We start from the raw sequence: 6,327 nt of genomic DNA on the forward strand, positions 1-6,327 counted from the left end.
TAATTATCAGGTAGCCCGTATTTTGGGGAATTTTTCTTTTTTTAAATTCTAAGTGGACCAAAAAAATACCCACTGCTAAATACCAGGTTCACCAATGTATGCAAGCCAGCCTTACAAACACATCTATCAGATACACTCGAGAAAGACTTCAACACAAAATCCAGAAAACTGAACCAACAAAACTCAAACCACTTCTTTGCCTTCAGGGATGCCCCTTGCAGAGCAGGACTAAGAGCAAGGTTCCGAGCTTGAGGTTCTTAAGGCCATTCTTGACACACTGACAGACACTTGCAGAGAAGACAGACATATCTCCCACACACATGCAGTTAGATTTAAATATATTGAAAGTATTCTCATGGGTATATCAGTTACTGCAAACACTTAGAGCATAAATGAGGGTGCTAACAAAGAGGCGTTTTGGTCCCGAGACTCCAGCCTATGCAGATCACGAGACGAGAACAAACTAAATGTTTGTTCCTAAATGTCCCAGAGAAAAAATGACACAAGCTGCCCTCCCCACTTCTGTGACCAGTGGAGGGAAAGGCTGATCTCCAGAGCAAAGCTAGAATAGACTGCTCCAATGTGCACTAAGCAGCTTACTACCCCTCAGCCTCTGCTGGCAAAGGCTCCTGCAGCTCAGCAGTGCTCCTCAGGAGAAGTTTGATGAACTCCTGGGGGATTGCTCATGAGGAACAGAGAGCCCATAGGATATTGCTGCAGTGTTGCAGAGATACTTTCAAACAATGCTGAGCAAGAAGGCTTTCTAGTACCCTGAGAGCTAAGCAGCCAGTGCTCTCAAGAGCATCATCATCGGACCTTGCTTTACATTAGAAGAGAAGCTGGTTTCACACAGCTCCACTGCAGAGCCAGAGTACAATGGTGCACAAGAGGCTTACAGCCAGTTTTGGCATCTATTGCAGCTCCACATACAGGCTTGGTTTCAGCTTAAAGAAAAAACACCACAGAGTCAAATCCACAGAAGCAACCATACTTACACAGCCTCCTGGTTCGTAGAAAAAAAGCCATGGCCTCACGCTCGTGTGCTGAAGCTGCCACCTTCCTTCTTTTTGTCTCTCAAATTGTTCTTCACAGAGGGGTTTGCTCAGCAATGTGACCAATTTTGCATTTGTCAAACATCATTCAAAAACAGCATTCCATAAGCTGCCTAATTCAAACCCCAAACACCGGCTTCATCAGGAAAGGCACACATGAAAAAGTAGCACTCCCTCAAGACTCAATCTCAAATACTTTCCAAGCTTGTTAGTTTAAAGCTAACCCACCTGTGCAAGCTGGAAGAGAAGCACAGGCTATGCCTGTCAGCACAAAGGAGCAGTGGAACGGAAGAAGGAAATAAACACACCAGAAGCTACAACAGAGACAAGCTGTCCTGCTCACAACCAAATCATTGGCAAAAGTCCCAACAAGAAGCAGAGTTGCGCCCGGCATCAGCAGCCAGGAGCTCAGTGCAATAATCTTACTTTTCATATGCCTTCCTGTGCAGCTTGCTAAAGCAAAGAAATTCCCAGTGTGTTCCTTACACAGCATATCCCTTATCTTCTTACTGGAAACACAAGAAAATTCATTGCATCCAGCCCCTGTGCTCTGACACCGATCGTATTTCAGCAAAACTGATCAAGTCTTACATAACAATCTTCATTCAAGACTCTTAAACCTGTGGCTTCGACTCCACTTCATGCACTTTCAGTCACATAAAATGCTTTTCCCTAGAAGAAAACTGAGGATGGTAGAAAAAAAAGCAATGTTTTCTACTGGCCCATTTAACAAATGAAACATTTACTTCCTGTTTGGTGTAAAGTGACAGCCAGCTTATTAGAGCTGACACTGATCCTCCCGAGAGGATTTCAGTGAGCAAGTTGCACAGGTGAAGGTCAAAGTGGCAAAGGAATTAAATGCAGAGAGGAAGGAAGTGGCTTCCTCTTAAGGACAGAAATTAGCTGACAAAAAAACCTTTTCCTAACAGAGCCCTCAATGGTTGGAAATATAGCACTTGCAAAATGTTGTTCTCCAGAAATGCTTCCAAGACACATTTTGAATTTAAGTTTTTTAGACCCGGCTTCTTTCTGATCACCAGCTCTGTGCACTGCAGGCACAAGCCCAGCAAGGACTCCCTGGACGCAGGGTGTGCCATGATGCTGCCTGACTGGTGTAATATCACAGGCTCTGCTATGGGGACAGGCTGAGGGGGTTGGAGCTGTTCAGCCTAGAGAAGAGAAGGCTCCAGGGAAACCTAATAGTGGCCTTCCAGTACCTGAAGGGGCTACAGGAAAGCTGGGGAGGGGCTCTTCACCAGAGAGGGCACTGATAGGAGAAAGGGTTATGGTTTTAAATTGAAAGAGGGGAGATTTAAGTTACACATCAGGAGGAAATTCTTCACCATGAGGGTAGTAAGCCACTAAGATAGGTTGTGCAGGGAGGTTGTGGAAACCCCTCCCTGGAGGTGTTCAAGGCCAGGTTGGACAAGGCTTGTGTAGCCTGGTCTAGCGGGAGGTGTCTCTGGTTATAGCAGGGAGGTTGGAACCTCATGATCTTTAAAGGTCCCTTCCAACCTTAACCATTCTATGATTCTGTGATTCTTATTTATGAATCATGTATCACTTTTGATGTATATGAGAAGGATAATTAACATGGGATGATCCACTTTTTGAAGTGAGGAATAAGACAAACAGCCAGCCATGCTATCTCCAGTGAGCTTCAGGTACCCTGCAAGGCAGGGACAGCTGGCTGCAGAGAACTGAAAGAGTTGTCTGGCTGCCCTCATAGACCTTAAACACCCAAGAGGAACTAAGAGTTTAGCCAAGAGATGATCAGTTTTAGCCAAGGTTTGTTTAACACTCCTGCTTTGCCTTTCCTCATCCAGCCCAGGCCATGGCCTCCCTGCAGCTGCTATCCATCAGGGAAAGCTGGAAAAGGACATTTGCATTCCCACAAGGGTACACAGAGCTGGTGATAAAGGCTGTAGGTCTGGTGTGTGGTTCTGGAAAGAAATAGGGATCTGAGTTCTGGCAGGGTAGGAAGTCTCGTCTTGGGTGAGGTGCTCTGTCATGCTGTGGCAACCCCTCATGGGGAGATAGAGAGTATGCTGCCCAGACAGTCTGATTTTTGTTCTTTTTCGTGTTTGCTCTGCTGAAATTACAGCAGTGAAAACATTTTTAATGACACTGACTCTCCAGCACTGAGAAGAGCAGCATATCTGTGTCCCACCTTCAGAGGCAGTCAAATCAAGGGCATGGATTCCGGTGCACAAGCACTCAACCTAGACAGCTGGGCAGCCCAGCACAGACCATGCAGGACAGCTCTTGGCCATCTCACACTGTACCCCAACTCCAGGGCAAGCCAGGTTTGACTCCCAAAATTTGTGGATGCTGCAAGTGGGCAAATACCAAATTACTTTGCTGGGAACCATGGCTTGGGAGCCACCAGGACCAGGCATTAGTTACACCTTGCCCTTTAAAAGAGCAGAAAAGAAGCTGAAAAGTTAAGTCCAGCCTTGGCCAGTGCAGCCCCCTCTGGAAATGTCTTACTCTGAATATTTCAGGTCCTTTCCAGCACTGGTTTTAACCCTTTCCTGAACAATGGAGCAAAAAAAGCACAACATGGAGTGGTTTGGCCATAAGTGACCCATCATCATCTGGGTGGTTTGGGTTGCCATAACAACTCTGAAGTCAATAAGGGTTATTTAGGTTTGTGGTGAGAGGTCACTAAATTAAATTTGACTAGTACCAGCATCTCTGGTTTTAATCTCAGCACTCTCCAGGCACACTTGTATGATACATGGTCACAGATTTTATTCTCCCTTCATGTAGATACAACTTACTTAAAACTATGAGGGCCTATCCTGGCCAGAGACAAATTAACCTGGCTGCACTGACTACCCTAGGGCTCTTCCAGGGTACACAGCCTGGCCGTGTGAGTCTATAAAACCAGCACAGTTTCTTTAGAAGTAGCTTTTCACTGATGTCTGTTAGGTCTGACCACAAAATTTTTCTTGGTAACTCTGATTTATTGCAGTTTTGATGAGCTGGCATTCTGGTGTTGCCAGTGATCATGTGCAGTGCCATGTGAGAGAGCAACCAGCACCACAAAAACCAGATGGTCATCACTTCATCTAACTGGGGACAAAGGTCCAAAAATGAGTATGTTTAAGAAAAAAAAATCCATTCCTGAAATGCATCAGGCAAGAAAGTTGATCTGCTGAATACTGTGGTCACTTTTTAAAGCTAGGCATGGTATACAGAGCAGTGCTTGGCCCTTTTCCTCCTTAACACAAATAGAAGTGAAAGGTTTTACTGCCTGGTTCTTTTGCAGTCAGTGGAAAATCATGCCCATTTAGGCCACTAGACATGACACTGATGAACATGCATCCCCACAGGAGCTCACACATGAATGGCTCCCAACTGTCTTCAACTGTGCTGCTTTTTTTTCCCACTTGATAGGAGAGCTGTGGTAGGTTTACTTCCACAAAGTGTTCTAAATTTGCTAGAGGAATAAGTGACACAGAGCAGGTCTGTTTTCCCTGTGCGTCACCATTTTCCCAGCAAAAATAGAGTCAGAACTCCAACTTTTCAAATCTCAGTCCTCCTTCAAATCACTTCTAGTTGATTTGAATTGATTTGCAAAAATACTGGGTTTTTGTTTGGCAAGACTTCTTTGTTGTGCTGACAAGATGAATACAGGAGTGCCTGGATGTCAAAGGTACACTCAGAAATATGCACGTAAGAAAGATCTGAGAATTTTGGCTCAGACATGAAGTTTTAGGGAGTTCCAGATCTTTTCAGCTGATCTACTCCAATTTCAATCAACAGTTTCAATCCTGATGCTCTGGATAATATCCTGAGCTTGAGGACATATCCATGAAAGACCTCAAAAAATAGGTATAGGAAATCAAATATATTCCTTGGCTCTACATAATTTCTGAGGAAATCCATAAAATAATTTTTGAGGAAAGCCAATTGCCTGCTATTAACACCTAATATAGAGCATGTACTCAAATAAACATGCAGATGTAGAAATGAAATAATAACCAGCTCTAATCCCTTTTAAAGGTCACAAGCTTGTTGAAATGTTTTCAATGCATTTTCAGGTACAAGCCCACACAAAAGCTGTGGATCTCTTTCCTTCTACTGGGTTCCCACCACAAGGTGCTTTACCTCCCCGTAGAGCTTCACCTGCAGGAGCTCAGACCCTCCAGGTCCCAGGGCTTTTTCTCTGGACTCCAACATCTGCAGAATGAGCACATGTCACCAGAACATCTAGCCCCTGCTACCTCCCACCCCATTGACCTCTGCAGACAGAGGGATAAAGTCCACAGAACACAGGGGAGGTAGCAGGGAAACAGCTGACCTACTTGACCTGCAACTAAGGACAATCTGTTTAGAAGTCTGATTAGAAAAGTTATGATTAATCACCACTTTGGAGGGAAGGAGAGAGGGAAAGAAAGAGGGAGAAAAGGAGAGAAGGAAGGGGACAGGGAAAAGCAAAGAAGAAAATTTCTTGCTTAAAAGGACAACAGTTTCTAATCCCAGCTGAAGTTCTGTCCTTTGTGCCCAACAGAAGTTCATGCTTTTGGGTCCTCTGTGCAGTTCTCCCAAACCAATCTGGCTTTCATCTGATGTCCTGTGTTATTCAAGGAGACTCTTTCAGCAATCAGAAAGAGAGAGGGGGTACCCATCCTCTAAATTTCCCTTTAGACAGCATTGCTATCTCTGATGCTTGAGGACTCCTGCAAAGGGCTACAAGACCCCCTGCACCAGAAGGCATTTCCATATGGACCAGTGCCATTCATTTTATGGCCCATTAACACCTGGGGAGATGACTGAAGAATGAAGAATGGAGTTAATTGGGCCAGGTACACAGGAGGTGAAAGAAAGTTGGCACATGGTCATTCATGCTACTCTAGCTGATTACACTGGTAGTAAACCTTGCACTCGGAGACCACATTTGCGTTCCAGGCCCAAGAAAAATATGTGCTTCCTCCTGTGTTGATTAAGTCAGTATGAAGACTGGTAAGCAACTCCTACAACAAAAAAAAAGAGCTTTCCATGGCTGTGCCTTCCTGCATGTGTCTCTTCAACAACTTGCTCCAAGCCTATTTTATTTCCTCTTTCATAATCAGAGCTTTGTGCCAGAAGTGACACATTAAGCATTTGGCATTCAATAAATACATTTAAAAAAAAAAAAAAAAAGGTTTATCAGGGAAAATACACATCTGCACACAGAGTGATGGTTGTAAAGAGATCAAGAGCAATGTCAGTGCCCTTTGCAAAAAAAAATTCCATAGGCCAAAGGACAACTGACAATAAATACTAA

The sequence above is a fragment of the Chaetura pelagica genome, unplaced genomic scaffold, assembly GCF_000747805.2.
Source record: "Chaetura pelagica isolate M959 unplaced genomic scaffold, ChaPel_1.0 scaffold94, whole genome shotgun sequence".
NCBI lineage: Eukaryota > Metazoa > Chordata > Aves > Apodiformes > Apodidae > Chaetura > Chaetura pelagica.